This window comes from Oncorhynchus mykiss, chromosome 7, assembly GCF_057628025.1.
Source record: "Oncorhynchus mykiss isolate SJ-2025 chromosome 7, ASM5762802v1, whole genome shotgun sequence".
In the NCBI taxonomy this organism is placed as follows: domain Eukaryota; kingdom Metazoa; phylum Chordata; class Actinopteri; order Salmoniformes; family Salmonidae; genus Oncorhynchus; species Oncorhynchus mykiss.
In genome coordinates, this window is record NC_143028.1 from 79,814,255 (window position 1) to 79,832,412 (window position 18,158).

The following is an 18,158-nucleotide window of genomic DNA, read 5'->3' on the forward strand; positions in this document are numbered from 1 at the left end:
TATAACATGTAGAGAGAGACTATATAACATGTAGAGAGAGACTATATAACATGCAGAGAGACTATATAACATGTAGAGAGACTAAATAACATGTAGAGAGAGACTATATAACATTATAACATGTAGAGAGAGACTATATAACATGTAGAGAGAGACTATATAACATGTAGAGAGAGACTATATAACATGCAGAGAGACTAAATAATATGTAGAGAGAGACTAAATAACTTGTAGAGACTATATAACATGCAGAGAGACTAAATAATATGTAGAGAGAGACTAAATAACTTGTAGAGACTATATAACATGCAGAGAGACTAAATAATATGTAGAGAGAGACTAAATAACCTGTAGAGACTATGTAACATGCAGAGAGACTAAATAATATGTAGAGAGAGACTATATAACATGTAGAGAGAGAAACTATATAACATGTAGAGAGAGACTATATAACATGTAGAGAGAGACTATATACCATGTAGAGAGAGAGACTATATAACATGTAGAGAGAGACTATATAACATGTAGAGAGAGACTATATAACATGTAGAGGGAGACTATATAACATGTAGAGAGAGACTATATAACATGTAGAGAGAGAGACTATACAACATGTAGAGAGAGACTATATAACATGTAGAGAGAGAGACTATATAACATGTAGAGAGAGACTATATAACATGTAGAGAGAGACTATATAACATGTAGACTATATAACATGTAGAGAGAGACTAAATAACATGTAGAGAGAGACTATATAACATGTAGAGAGACTATATAACATGTAGAGAGACTATATAACATGTAGAGAGACTATATAACATGTAGAGAGACTAAATAACATGTAGAGAGACTAAATAACATGTAGAGAGAGACTAAATAACCTGTAGAGAGAGATTAAATAACCTGTAGAGAGACTATATAACATGCAGAGAGACTATATAACATGTAGAGAGACTATATAACATGTAGAGAGACTAAATAACATGTAGAGAGAGACTATATAACTTTATAACATGTAGAGAGACTAAATAACATGTAGAGAGAGACTATATAACATTATAACATGTAGAGAGAGACTATATAACATGTAGAGAGAGACTATATAACATGTAGAGAGAGACTATATAACATGCAGAGAGACTAAATAATATGTAGAGAGAGACTATATAACATGTAGAGAGACTAAATAATATGTAGAGAGAGACTAAATAACTTGTAGAGACTATATAACATGCAGAGAGACTAAATAATATGTAGAGAGAGACTAAATAACTTGTAGAGACTATATAACATGCAGAGAGACTAAATAATATGTAGAGAGAGACTAAATAACCTGTAGAGACTATGTAACATGCAGAGAGACTAAATAATATGTAGAGAGAGACTATATAACATGTAGAGAGAGAGACTATATAACATGTAGAGAGAGACTATATAACATGTAGAGAGAGACTATATAACATGTAGAGAGAGAGACTATATAACATGTAGAGAGAGACTATATAACATGTAGAGAGAGAGACTATATAACATGTAGAGAGAGACTATATAACATGTAGAGAGAGAGACTATATAACATGTAGAGAGAGACTATATAACATGTAGAGAGAGACTATATAACATGTAGAGAGAGACTATATAACATGTAGAGAGAGACTATATAACATGTAGAGAGAGACTATATAACATGTAGAGAGAGACTATATAACATGCAGAGAGACTATATAACATGTAGAGAGACTAAATAACATGTAGAGAGAGACTATATAACATTATAACATGTAGAGAGAGACTATATAACATGTAGAGAGAGACTATATAACATGTAGAGAGAGACTATATAACATGCAGAGAGACTATATAACATGTAGAGAGACTAAATAACATGTAGAGAGAGACTATATAACATTATAACATGTAGAGAGAGACTATATAACATGTAGAGAGAGACTATATAACATGTAGAGAGAGACTATATAACATGCAGAGAGACTAAATAATATGTAGAGAGAGACTATATAACATGTAGAGAGACTAAATAATATGTAGAGAGAGACTAAATAACTTGTAGAGACTATATAACATGCAGAGAGACTAAATAATATGTAGAGAGAGACTAAATAACTTGTAGAGACTATATAACATGCAGAGAGACTAAATAATATGTAGAGAGAGACTAAATAACCTGTAGAGACTATGTAACATGCAGAGAGACTAAATAATATGTAGAGAGAGACTATATAACATGTAGAGAGAGAGACTATATAACATGTAGAGAGAGACTATATAACATGTAGAGAGAGACTATATAACATGTAGAGAGAGAGACTATATAACATGTAGAGAGAGACTATATAACATGTAGAGAGAGACTATATAACATGTAGAGAGAGACTATATAACATGTAGAGAGAGACTATATAACATGTAGAGAGAGAGACTATACAACATGTAGAGAGAGACTATATAACATGTAGAGAGAGAGACTATATAACATGTAGAGAGAGACTATATAACATGTAGAGAGAGACTATATAACATGTAGACTATATAACATGTAGAGAGAGAGACTAAATAACATGTAGAGAGAGACTATATAACATGTAGAGAGACTATATAACATGTAGAGAGACTATATAACATGTAGAGAGACTATATAACATGTAGAGAGACTAAATAACATGTAGAGAGACTAAATAACATGTAGAGAGAGACTAAATAACCTGTAGAGAGAGACTAAATAACCTGTAGAGAGACTATATAACATGCAGAGAGACTATATAACATGTAGAGAGACTAAATAACATGTAGAGAGAGACTATATAACATTATAACATGTAGAGAGAGACTATATAACATGTAGAGAGAGACTATATAACATGTAGAGAGAGACTATATAACATGCAGAGAGACTAAATAATATGTAGAGAGAGACTATATAACATGTAGAGAGACTAAATAATATGTAGAGAGAGACTAAATAACTTGTAGAGACTATATAACATGCAGAGAGACTAAATAATATGTAGAGAGAGACTAAATAACCTGTAGAGACTATGTAACATGCAGAGAGACTAAATAATATGTAGAGAGAGACTATATAACATGTAGAGAGAGAGACTATATAACATGTAGAGAGAGACTATATAACATGTAGAGAGAGACTATATAACATGTAGAGAGAGAGACTATATAACATGTAGAGAGAGACTATATAACATGTAGAGAGAGAGACTATATAACATGTAGAGAGAGACTATATAACATGTAGAGAGAGAGACTATATAACATGTAGAGAGAGACTATATAACATGTAGAGAGAGACTATATAACATGTAGAGAGAGACTATATAACATGTAGAGAGACTATATAACATGTAGAGAGAGACTATATAACATGTAGAGAGAGACTATATAACATGTAGAGACTATATAACATGTAGAGAGAGACTATATAACATGTAGAGACTATATAACATGTAGAGAGAGACTATATAACATGTAGAGACTATATAACATGTAGAGAGAGACTATATAACATGTAGAGAGAGACTATATAACATGTAGAGACTATATAACAATATACAGTACCAGTCAAACGTTTGGTCACATCTTCTCAGTACAGGGGTTTTTCTTTCTTTCTTTCTTTTACTCATTTATACATTGGAGAATAATAGTGAAGACATCAAAACTATGAAATAACACATGGAATCATGTAGTAACCGAAAAAAAGGGGTGTTAAACAAATCAGAATCTATTTTTCTTCAAGTAGACACCCTTTGCCTTGACGACAGCTTTGCACACGTGTATATATTTTGGATATTTCCAGGGGTCTTACAATTCAAATTCAAATTGCTAAATTATCCTTAGATATGGCTTTAGACTTTTTATTGCCAAAAATAAGGGGCCTTTGTGGTTCAGCAGTCTGTATTGAAATGTAGCCTAACTGTTCCACAAACAATGTGTGATGGAGGAGAAATATTTACACGTTATGATAATAAAGAATTATGTATAAATAATGGCCTTAAGTGTTCAAACGAAATTCCATATTAAACTATTGAAATGTCTGATGAATGTCTAAATATCTGATGAATGTCTGAATGTATGATGAATGTCTGAATGTCTGATGAATGTCTAAATGTCTGATGAATGTCTGAATGTCTGATGAATGTCTAAATGTCTGATGAATGTCTGAATGTCTGATGAATGTCTGAAAGTCTGATGAATGTCTAAATGTCTGATGAATGTCTGAATGTCTGATGAATGTCTAAATATCTGATGAATGTCTGAATGTCTAAATGTCTGATGAATGTCTGAATGTCTGATGAATGTCTAAACATCTGATGAATGTCTGAATGTCTGATGAATGTCTGAATGTCTGATGAATGTCTAAATATCTGATGAATGTCTAAATGTCTGATGAATGTCTAAATGTCTGATGAATGTCTGAATGTCTGATGAATGTCTGAATGTCTGATGAATGTCTGAATGTCTGATGAATGTCTGAATGTCTGATGAATGTCTAAATGTCTGATGAATGTCTGAATGTCTGATGAATGTCTGAATGTCTGATGAATGTCTGATGAATGTCTAAATGTCTGATGAATGCCTGAATGTCTAAATGTCTGATGAATGTCTGATGAATGTCTGATGAATGTCTGATGAATGTCCGAATGTCTGAATGTCTGATGAATGTCTGATGAATGTCTGATGAATGTCTGATGAATGTCTGAATGTCTGATGAATGTCTGATGAATGTCCGAATGTCTGAATGTCTGATGAATGTCTGATGAATGTCTGAATGTCTGATGAATGTCTGATGAATGTCTGAATGTCTGATGAATGTCTGATGAATGTCTGAATGCCTGATGAATGTCTGAACGTCTGAACGTCTAAATGTCTGATGAATGCATTCTTTCTTCATAAATCCAAGGCATCAAAGGAACATTGTCCGTGAATCAAAACCAACATTTAGGAAGCTTTATGAAACTAAATATACACACTAAAGCCACTAAAAGCAGGCTATGAAGTCACAACAAGCCCGATTTGAAACATCGACAAGAAAAATAAAATAACCTATCCATTAAACTGTTGACCACGAAACGTTGATAAACCCCCCCCCCCCCAAAAAAAATAATGCATTGAAATAAACGGCATGCAATCAAAATGAATGACGTACAATCATCAAAGACGCATACAGGCTCATTTAGTTCTCTCTGGGAACAAAGAGCTGAACAGAAATCAAAGCTTTTGCTGTTTTGGAGCAGAACCGTCATCCTCGGCGTTCAAGGCAAATCGGCTGACGTGGGTCTTTCTCCACCAGTCTTGTGGAGATGTGCTTGACCTGAAGGTGCGTCTTGATATTTGAAGTTGAGTTATTCGCAGTTGAAATGCACTTATCACCGAGGCCCAGTTTGCATTTTATGATTTTTATTTTGTAATAAAAAATGTTTTTTAAGTAAATATATGCTTATTTGAAAAAACGAACGTGTTATTTGAGTACTCTAAGCTGTTACTTTGTAAATGCATTACCCACAACTGATTGTGAGAGTCTCATCTTTCCATAGAAGGGTTCGGTAATAATTTGTATACCAAACCGTTCAGATGCTACAGATGTTTAAGTGTGACTATATCGATTTTTCGGGATACTTCCTGGTCTGACTCACACCTCTGTTGCTCTACCAGATACGGAACTCCGACATCAGCAGATACAGTAGATTGACACGCAGCCCATGCAACAAAACAACAGCAGCTCTCTTCAGCTTAAACAGACAGATTTTTTTTTTAAATGGGCAATTGTTTTATTATGCTAATTGGATTGGCGTAATGAGCAGACATCGACTTTAGTTAAAACCACTACAATGACAAGGCACGTTCTCAGATAGGGGTCTAGAAGTGCTACCCTCCTCCAGTGAAAATACCCCTACAAAATAAGATTGATCTATTTTAGATATCGGTGACCAAAAACTGGACATGTGTGTCGTTTTTAGACATGAATACCTGTTCCCTAAATGTCTCTGCAAGGTCCTGACAAAGAGGATTCCATCAAAGCATTTCCTGGAAGAAAGAAAACATGGCGTGAATTCTCCACAAGTGTTGACAATTCTGTAGAAGAGGGCTAAAAGTGTTTTTGAACTTCCATGGAACTAACCTGTGTCACCTGAGAGCGGAGGAGGTGAGAGACCGCCCCTTATGAAACAAAAAAAAAAATTCACCTCCCCAGTGGCTTAAAAGGAGAGCAGACACACAGGCAGACAATATTACAAGACTTTTATTCTCTCTCACACACATTCACGGATAAAGTTTAGGCATCGAATAGTTGGTTCCTGGGCTGTAAACCTCCCAAGTAAGTAAAATCTTTCCTCTTATTGATAATGATGAAAGGAAAACATATTGTCTAAGTGTGATAACTATGGATGTGATTAAGAGTTGTGTGATGTTAAAAAAACAATTTATTCACGTCTTCTCAGAAAAACCTGCCAGACTGTTGATTTGAGAGAAATCATTAGATATGTTTCTATAATGTCAGTGATTGAAGTAATTTAAACACCCTGATTGATGTCTATTGCAGCTTCCTGATCCATGCTCCAAAGGACAGATCTAGGATCAGCTCACCCTCGTCAAATCCAAACCAGGACCTTAATAATCCACAAAGGGGAAAACGGACCTGAGACCAGCATTTAAACCCCACGTCTTCCTGTCCAGACACTGCTCTCCATCCAGAGTTCCTCCTGTGCTCCAGCTGTCCATCCGTCTATCCATCCATTCATCCCTCCACACCCCAGCCAACCAGCCATGGGTCTGATGAGTGAAGACATGAATTGTTGCGTCTGCTTCCAACCCTACTCTCGCAGGGAGAAAATCCCTCGGGTGCTCCACTGTGAACACACCTTCTGTGGGCCGTGCTTGGAGACAATCTCCAGGCTCCAGAGTGGCCTCCTGACCGCGTGCTGCCCTCTGTGTCGCTGGATCACCTGTAGCCAGGTCAGCCTACCCTTTGCTGGTTCTCTGGTTGTCAACACTGAGATCTGGGACCAGATAGCAGACAGACAGGAGGAAGAGGAGGAGATGGAGGCGTGGATAGGAAATAACAGACAGACACAGACCTCCACACAGTACAAATGGTGAGTACTCCAGGCTAAGATGGATGGATGGATGGATAGCTGCTATGTAGATGGATTTAGAAACTTCTTGAAACCTTCCTCTGGTCTCTGTTAATGGATGTCTGTTGATGTCTGATCTTCCTCCAGTCTCTCTCTCTGTCTAACTCAATCTTCTCTCTCTCTCTCTCGCTCTCTCTCTGAATCTTGTTTTTTTTTGTCGTACTGTGATAGTTTTACTTTTGGTGTCACTTATGATGATCGTATCAGTTTTGTTATTGGGTTGATGCTCAGGATAGGAGGTATTTCAAGAGTCTGTTAAACATCACTATATTGTAATTCTCTCCCTCTTTCTGCTCTGGTCCTATCTTCTAGCTCTTCATTGGGGCATTCTGGTGTGAGGATCAAGCTACAGAGTTTCTGGAGGAGAATGAGGCACAGTGGTCAGAGAGCACTAAAAGAAGGGAAGAAATGAAGGTCTTGGTTGTGTTTTGATAGATGATGTCACCGTAGTAGTCTAGGACAGGAAGCAGCAGTTGGGATACCAAGGTCTTTCTTTTTCAGTATTTATTTGTTATATTTTATACAATATACGGTCTACAATCTTTATAATCAAAACAAATATGTCACCTTTATTTCAACATGTAGTTTTTTTGAGACCTAGTTTCTCTTTTTCAAATGAACCCTGTAATATGATTGTCCCTTTATGTCTGAAGTGCATATTTTTTGTACTCAAGTGATATTTATTGCTATGATTGTAAAATAAATTAATCTGCTTTAAAATAACTGTCTTCTAGTTGTGAAATCACTCTGGTGCAATCAATTCTCTCTCTCTCCCTCTCCCTCTGGTTTGAGGAACTATTATTGTAGTAACAGCAAAATAAGCTAATGTTATTGTACCCGTAAGTGTGTTGTAATTCGCAACAATATCATAGAATTACGTTACATTCGCTGCCATGTCATTGTTATGCCACTGGGGTTAGAAAGCTTGTATCCATGGTGCGACAGCTCTTAGTGTAATTACGGTATAGGTGCGACAGCTCTCACTGTTATAACGGTATTGAGAATTCAGAGTTAAGGGTTTATAAAGGACGTCGTTTGTTCGGTAAAAAAAAAAAAAAACAGTCAGGAACCTTCTGCGATAATTGTGCACATTTTCATAATTTTCGCCCTAATTGTTAATTTACAAAGTATACGGGACTGGACTTTTATTCTGAAGGATTACATAAATCCGTGACCCCGGACCGGAGATGCAGGAAAAACAGCTGATTCTTGAGAAGTGAAACTGAAAGGGGGAAACCTAAAGGTGATGACAGACGGTTGGTCCACAGACAGAACAATGTGCCAGATATTTCACCGGATGAATAAATGTGAAACATCTGATTGGCGTTTCCTCTCACTGTTTCCAAAATCAGAATCTCTCTCTAGTTTAAACAGACTGATTTTTATGGGGATTTTTTTCATAATGCCAATTAGATTTCCAACTGCGCGCGGACATCGACTTCAGTTAAAACCACTACAATGACAAGGCACGTTCTCAGATAGGGGTCTAGAAGTGCTACCCTCCTCCAGTGAAAATACCCCTACAAAATAAGATTGATCTATTTTAGATATCGGTGACCAAAAACTGGACATGTGTGTCGTTTTTAGACATGAATACCTGTTCCCTAAATGTCTCTGCAAGGGCCTGACAAAGAGGATTCCATCAAAGCATTTCCTGGAAGAAATAAAACATGGCGTGAATTCTCCACAAGTGTTGACAATTCTGTGTTTTTGGACTTCCATGGAACTAACCTGCGTCACCTGAGAGCGGAGGAGGTGAGAGACCGCCCCTTATGAAACAAGAAAAAAAAAAAAGTATCTTTATTTTAACCAGGCAAGTCAGTTAAGAACAAATTCTTATTTTCAATGACGGCCTGGGAACAGTGGGTTAACTGCCTGTTCAGGGGCAGAACGACAGATTTGTACCTTGTCAGCTCAGGGGTTTGAACTTGCAACCTTCCGGTTACTAGTCTAACACTCTAACCACTAGGCTACCCTCACCTTCGCAGTGGCTTAAAAGCACAGGTAGACAATGTTGCAAGGGTTCCCAAACTTTTTTGCCCTACGACCCCAAATTCTTGTGACCTCAACCATGTGAAAAAATGTGGTAATTAAATGCACTCAAATAATAATTAAATTAAATTAAATGCACTAAAATGCACTCATTCTAGCAGGATTTCTGATTGTCTTCTCAACTCAAATCAAATCCTATGTGTCACATGCGCCAAATACAACAGGTGTAGTAGACCTTCCGTTGAAATGCTTACTTACAAGCCCCTTAACAAACAATGTAGTTCAAGAAATAGAGTTAAGAAAATATTTACTAAATAAACTAAATGTGGGGCTTTGGCAGTCAATTGTAAAACATTCTAACTGTATTTCTGATTTGTCTTCTCAACTCACCATCACATACTGTTCATGTGGGGCTGTGACAGTCAATTGAAAATGAGTCTGACACAATGTGTCTTATCTCACCATCTCGTTTTCATGATGGGGTATTGTGATGTCATGATGGGGTATTGTGATGTCATGATGGGGTATTGTGATGTTATTATGGGGTATTGTGATGTCATTATGGGTTATTGTGTGTAGATTGATTTTATTTTATTTAATCAATTTTATAATAAAGCTGTAATGTAACAAAATGGAAGGGGTCTGAATACTTTCTGAATGCACTGTAGCTAACTAAACTACTATCTATGACTGAAAATAGAAGAGGTTTTACAATTCTGAGATCTGTTTTTTAAAAATCTTGATTGATTGATCATCCTTGATGCTCAAGTTACAGGCTTTCTTAAGGACAATGGGGCACAATGGATTAGTTCTGAACATCTTTGGTTGGAGGGAGAAAATGGCGAAAGCGGATGACAGGAATTTGCAAATGAGTCTGGCATCCAGCCAGGGAAGGACCCATCGAGGCCAACAAGCTATTGGCCGATAGCTTTAACATCACATGTATGTAAGACTATGGAACGTATGATTACGGAGAGGCTAACTTACTTCCTGGAGAGTAGGGGGCTAGTATCGCCACATCAGAGTGGATTCAGGAAGGGAAGGGGAACTATGGACCCAGTGCTCTGCTTAGAAGCAGAGGTCAGGAAGGCTCAGGGGAACAAGGAGACTTGTAGCTGTATTTTTCCTCATTGAGGACCATGTATGTTGCATTGATCCGGTCTGACAGGGAAGGAGTGTGGGGGGGGGGGGGCGTTTCAGACCTCCCCATTGGCTGAACTACAGGTGGAGATGGGGATGTGCCATTGCAGATTAGGAGACTGCAGCTGGCAATGAATTATTGGGTCAACCTACAGGGACATGGGGTGTCTCATCCTGCGAAAGGGATTTTACAGGCATGCTGGGAACATGAGCGAAGACAGAACACGAGCTTTGGGTGGGTTGGTAATACCCAGGTGAAGGAGATGGAGCTGTGTGGAAGGGAGTTTAGTCTAACGGTAGGTATTCCTGTAAATCCACCATGGCTCCTCCCACCTCCAGTAGTAGATCTAGAAGTATTGGAGAGACTACAGAAAGATAGGGAGGGTTTTGATCCATATGATTGGTTTAAGAGACGTCTGGATACTGTGTATCAGAATTTTGTGGCCATTTACACAGATGGTTCAAAAGATCCAAGGACAAGACGTACTGGGTCAGCATCTGTAGTGCAAACAGATAAGATTGACTTGGGTCCCAGCTCATGTGGGGGTGAAGGGGAAGGAGGCAGTTGATGTACTGGCTAAACAAGCACTTAGTAGTGGGGATGTTGATGGACAGTGATGGTGTAGAGATGACAGGTTAATAGCCTGATATAAACAGTGATGGTGTAGAGATGACAGGTTAATAGCCTGATATAGACAGTGATGGTGTAGAGATGACAGGAGCAGGTTTAAAGCCTGATATAAACAGTGATGGTGTAGAGATGACAGGTTAATAGCCTGATATAGACAGTGATGGTGTAGAGATGACAGGAGCAGGTTAAAAGCCTGATATAGACAGTGATGGTGTAGAGATGACAGGAGCAGGTTAACAGCCTGATATAGACAGTGATGGTGTAGAGATGACAGGAGCAGGTTAAAAGCCTGATATAGACAGTGATGGTGTAGAGATGACAGGTTTAAAGCCTGATATAGACAGTGATGGTGTAGAGATGACAGGTTAATAGCCTGATATAGACAGTGATGGTGTAGAGATGACAGGCTAAATGCCTGATATGGACAGTGATGGTGTAGAGATGACAGGCTAAAAGCCTGATATAGACAGTGATGGTGTAGAGATGACAGGAGCAGGTTAAAGCCTGATATAGACAGTGATGGTGTAGAGATTACAGGAGCTGGTTAAAGCCTGATATAGACAGTGATGGTGTAGAGATGGCAGGAGCAGGTTAAAAGCCTGATATAGACAGTGATGGTGTAGAGATGACAGGTTTAAAGCCTGATATAGACAGTGATGGTGTAGAGATGACAGGTTTAAAGCCTGATATAGACAGTGATGGTGTAGAGATGACAGGAGCAGGTTTAAAGCCTGATATGGACAGTTATGGTGTAGAGATGACAGGAGCAGGTTAATAGCCTGATATAGACAGTGGTGGTGTAGAGATGACAGGAGCAGGTTAATAGCCTGATATGGACAGTGATGGTGTAGAGATGACAGGTTTAAAGCCTGATATAGACAGTGATGGTGTAGAGATGACAGGTTTAAAGCCTGATATAGACAGTGATGGTGTAGAGATGACAGGTTTAAAGCCTGATATAGACAGTGATGGTGTAGAGATGACAGGAGCAGGTTTAAAGCCTGATATAGACAGTGATGGTGTAGAGATGACAGGTTAAAAGCCTGATATAGACAGTGATGGTGTAGAGATGACAGGAGCAGGTTTAATAAAGCCTGATATGGACAGTGATGGTGTAGAGATGACAGGTTTAAAGCCTGATATGGACAGTGATGGTGTAGAGATGACAGGAGCAGTGGAATAGAGATACTAAAGGCAGGCATTTATTTCAAGTACAGAGGAAAGTCTGGAAAGGGAGGACGGCAGGAAGGGACAGTAGAGAGGAGGCTATTTTTACAAGATTAAGGGTGGGACACAGCCAGTAGATTAAGGGTGGGACACAGACAGTAGATTAAGGGTGGGACACAGCCAGTAGATTAAGGGTGGGACACAGACAGTAGATTAAGGGTGGGACACAGCCAGTAGATTAAGGGTGGGACACAGCCAGTAGATTAAGGGTGGGACACAGACAGTAGATTAAGGGTGGGACACAGACAGTAGATTAAGGGTGGGACACAGACAGTAGATTAAGGGTGGGACACAGACAGTAGATTAAGGTTGGGACACAGCCAGTAGATTAAGGGTGGGACACAGACAGTAGATTAAGGGTGGGACACAGACAGTAGATTAAGGTTGGGACACAGACAGTAGATTAAGGGTGGGACACAGCCAGTAGATTAAGGGTGGGACACAGACAGTAGATTAAGGGTGGGACACAGACAGTAGATTAAGGGTGGGACACAGCAAGTAGATTAAGGGTGGGACACAGCCAGTAGATTAAGGGTGGGACACAGCCAGTAGATTAAGGGTGGGACACAGCCAGTAGATTAAGGGTGGGACACAGCCAGTAGATTAAGGGTGGGACACAGCCAGTAGATTAAGGATGGGACACAGACAGTAGATTAAGGGTGGGACACAACCAGTAGATTAAGGGTGGGACACAGACAGTAGATTAAGGGTGGGACACAGACAGTAGATTAAGGGTGGGACACAGACAGTAGATTAAGGGTGGGACACAGCCAGTAGATTAAGGGTGGGACACAGCCAGTAGATTAAGGGTGGGGCACAGCCAGTAGATTAAGGGTGGGACACAGCCAGTAGATTAAGGGTGGGACACAGCCAGTAGATTAAGGATGGGACACAGCCAGTAGATTAAGGGTGGGACACAGCCAGTAGATTAAGGATGGGACACAGCCAGTAGATTAAGGGTGGGACACAGCCAGTAGATTAAGGGTGGGACACAGCCAGTAGATTAAGGGTGGGACACAGCCGGTTGAATAAGACCTTAAATGTGATGGGAAAGCATCCAACAGGAAAGTGTGATTATTGCCAGGAAACAGAGACCCTGGAGCATGTACTGCTACAGTGTGGGCAGTATCAGAGGGAAAGAGAGAGGCTGACATCTAGTATGAGGGAGAAGGGCATACAGGAAATTATTTCAAAGAGTATATTGAGTAGAACGTCATTAGATATAGTCTGACATGTTTTTTCTTTTTTGAGAGCAACGGGGCTGGCAGGTAGGATTTAGTTTGTCCCGGTCTCTGGCCCACACTCCAGTACAGTAGGTGGCGGTAAATGCACCATAACGCTACATACCAACCGCCGATAAACCCTACCGCAGAAGAAGAATCCGTGACCCGGAAGTACTTAGTATTTCTGGCTTGCTTCACAGCGGTCTGCTGTTAGGTGGTCTTATGATCGGGTTTTAGCTTATAAAATAAGTGTTTTTTAATTTACTGAAATACGTTTTTATTATTTTATTGCTTTTTATTTCATTTTTATTTCAACCGAGTCGACTGTTTCCGACCGAAACCCCCACGCGAATTGTGTGTTTCTTCTTATCTACTTCTCTGTCGTTGGAAAACAATGAAATGAAGGCCTAGCGTTACTAGTTAATCGGCAAAATAGCGAACGTCAGCTAACTAAATCAGATATTCTGCTAGCCTGTGTGGGATTTCAATTGATGACTGTATTAATCATCGACATTACACTGTGAAATCAAATCAGGTATGTAGATGGTTTATGTCTCAAACACGATGTTTTTGGTAGGGTTTACATCCCGAGGGGGATATTGACGTTTCTAACTACGTTAGTTAGCTAGGCTTGAAATGGGACAAGTAGCTAAAGTTAGCCAGCTAGCTACTGTAGTTGTCTATGACTTAAGTAATGACAATCTCGGCTAGCTCTGTTTTATTTTTCTGCGTTTGATCGATTGTATTGTTTGAGAAATGGGTAACATACAATAAAACGTCCTATTGAATAGATCAGGGCTTCCCAAACTGTTTTGCTTCATGACCCACCGATTGAGTTGTATTTTGAGTTGCGACCCACCATAAGGGTTGAGGGGTGCAAAAACAAGTAGACCAAGCAATACATCAACAATATTATCTTGGCAGCAGATTGAAACTAGCAGTTTCAAAGTTAATCTCATGCAAATCCAGACACCCTGCCATGGAACTGAAAGTAAAACGTTACCGTTTTTAAGCTAATTTCATTGCAATTTGACATGGCCAATGCTGTGTTCTTATGCTCAAACATATCAAAATCAATGGGGCCCTGATTGTCTAGCTTGTATTTTGTTGATTGTAAATGATTAAAGATTATAGGCTATTGTATAATGTACAAGGCCTTTTTACATCAAATCTATTCGGTTTTAGGTGTTTAAGTTTACACTGGAATTTTTTTTTGATACTGAAACATTATATATATATATATATATACACACACACTCTTAACAAAAATATAAATGCAACACTTTCAAAGATTATACTGAGTTACAGTTCATATAAGGAAATAAGTCAATTGAAATAGATTAGGGACAAATGAATATATCTATGGATTTCACATGATTTGGAGGGCAATAGGCCCACCCACTGGGGAGCCAGGCACAGCCAATCAGAATGACTTTTTCCCCCACAAAAGTGCTTTATTACAGACATAAATACTCCTCCGAATCCCGTAGGCGATGAAGCTGGATGTGGATGCCCTGGGCTCGCATGGCTACATGTGGTCTGCGGTTGTGAGGCCGGTTGGACGTACTGCCAAATTCTCTAAAATAAAGTTGGAGACGGCTTATATTAGAGAAATGAGCATTCAATTATCTAGCAACCGCTCTGGTGGACATTCCTGCACTCAGCATGCCAATTGTGCGCTCCCTCAACTTGAGACATCTGTGGCATTGTGTTGTGACACAACTGCACATTTTATAGTAGACTGTTATTGTCCCCAGCACAAGGTGCACCTGTGTAATCATGCTGTTGAATCCACTTCTTGATATGACACAACCGTCAGGGGGATGGATTATTTTAGTAAAAGAGAAATGCACACAAACAGGGATGTAAACACATTTGTGCACAACATTTGAGAAAAAATAAGCTTTTTGTGATCATGGAACATTTTATTGGATTTTGTATTTCGGCTCATGAGACATGTTGTGTTTTATATTTTTGTTCTCTGTGTATTTGTGTATATATATATATATATATATATATTTATTTATTTATTTATTTATTATTTTGTCAATGTCATCCCACCGCTTGGGAACCACTGCAATAGATTACGCCTGGAGGTGAAATGTGGATGTTCACCAGAGTGGCACAACATTTTGATAGTTATCTAGCTAGGCCTTTGTCTCAGGAGAGTCCACTGTTTTGGCCTTAACATTGCAATGGTCAACCTAGATGGAAAAACAGTTCAGATGGTGAAGCTCCTTCTCTTTTCCTTTTTTTTGGTATCATACATGGCTAGTATAACATGTATAATGTTGATAAGTGCAGTTGTCTTGAGCACACTAGCTAGATAGCTGTTTGTGAACAACGTTGTTGTCAACAACTTGACAGTCAGACACTAGATAAGGGCTGTGGCCTGTATTTTTATTTTGCAAGTCAGTTAAGAACAAATTGTTATTTACAATGACGGCCTAGCAGAAGGCAAAAGGCCTCATGCGGAGACGGGTGCTTGGGATTAAACATGTAAAACAACTAAATGACTAAAAACACATCACGACAAGAGAGACAACATAAAGAGACAACACAACATAGAGACAACACAACACTACATAAAGAGACAACACTACATAAAGAGACAACACTACATAAAGACACAACACTACGTAAAGAGACAACACTACATAAAGAGACAACACTACATAAAGAGACAACACTACATAAAGACACAACACAACACTACGTAAAGAGACAACACAACATAAAGAGACAACACTACATAGAGACAACACAACACTACATAAAGAGAGACAACACTACACTACATAAAGAGAGACAACACTACACTACATAGAGACAACACAACACTACATAAAGAGACAACACTACATAAAGAGAGACAACACAACATAGAGACAACACTACATAGAGACAACACAACACTACATAAAGAGACAACACAACACTACATAAAGAGAGACAACACAACACTACATAAAGAGACAACACTACATAAAGAGAGACAACACAACACTACATAAAGAGACAACACAACATAGAGACAACACTACACTACATAAAGAGACAACACAACACTACATAAAGAGACAACACAACATAAAGAGACAACACTACACTACATAAAGAGACAACACTACATAAAGAGACAACACTACATAAAGAGACAACACTACATAAAGAGACAACACAACACTACATAAAGAGACAACACAACACTACATAAAGAGACAACACTACATAGAGACAACACAACACTACATAAAGAGACAACACTACACTACATAAAGAGACAACACAACACTACATAAAGAGACAACACAACATAAAGAGACAACACTACATAAAGAGACAACACTACATAGAGACAACACACCACTACATAAAGAGACAACACTACATAAAGAGACAACACAACACTACATAAAGAGACAACACAACATAAAGAGACAACACTACACTACATAGACAACACTACACTACATAAAGAGACAACACTACATGAAGAGACAACACTACACTACATAAAGAGACAACACTACATAGAGACAACACTACATAAAGAGACAACACAACATAGAGACAACACAACACTACATAAAGAGACAACACAACACTACATAGACAACACTACACTACATAAAGAGACAACACTACACTACATAAACACAACACTACATAAAGAGACAACACTACATAGAGACAACACACCACTACATAAAGAGACAACACAACACTACATAAAGAGACAACACAACACTACATAAAGAGACAACACAACATAAAGAGACAACACTACACTACATAGACAACACTACACTACATAAAGAGACAACACTACATAAAGAGACAACACTACACTACATAAAGAGACAACACTACATAGAGACAACACTACATAAAGAGACAACACAACATAGAGACAACACAACACTACATAAAGAGACAACACAACACTACATAGACAACACTACACTACATAAAGAGACAACACTACACTACATAAACACAACACTACATAAAGAGACAACACAACACTACATAAAGAGACAACACTACACTACATAAAGAGACAACACTACATAGAGACAACATAAAGAGACAACACAACACTACATAAAGAGACAACACAACACTACATAAAGAGACAACACAACATAAAGAGACAACACTACATAAAGAGACAACACTACACTACATAAAGAGACAACACAACATAAAGAGACAACACTACACTACATAGACAACACTACACTACATAAAGAGACAACACTACACTACATAAAGAGACAACACTACATAGAGACAACACTCCATAAAGAGACAACACAACATAGACAACACTACAATACATAAAGAGACAACACTACACTACATAAAAACAACACTACATAGAGACAACACAACACTACATAAAGAGACAACACAACACTAGATAAAGAGACAACACAACACTACATAGAGACAACACAACACTACATAAAGAGACAACACAACACTACTTAAAGAGACAACACAACACTACATAAAGAGACAACACAACATAGAGACAACACTACACTACATAAAGAGACAACACAACATAGAGACAACACTACACTACATAAAGAGACAACACTACATAAAGAGACAACACAACACTACATAAAGAGACAACACACCACTACATAAAGAGACAACACTACAGAGACAACACTACATAAAGAGACAACACTACACTACATAAAGAGACAACACAACACTACTTAGAGACAACACAACACTACTTAGAGACAACACAACACTACA

General features: G+C 38.3%; 1 protein-coding gene across 6 annotated transcripts in view; it reads left to right on the forward strand.

Annotated features, from left to right (window-relative positions):
* The first annotated feature begins 13,524 nt into the window (after positions 1-13,524).
* The window catches only part of LOC110528636 (homeodomain-interacting protein kinase 1), a 75,033-nt gene continuing 70,399 nt past the window's right edge, over positions 13,525-18,158 (forward strand). For all 6 annotated transcript variants that reach the window (XM_090242051.1, XM_090242053.1, XM_090242054.1 and 3 more), the window contains exon 1: positions 13,525-13,914. The gene's annotated coding sequence lies outside the window, so the exon portion shown is untranslated. The remainder of the gene's footprint in view (positions 13,915-18,158) is intronic.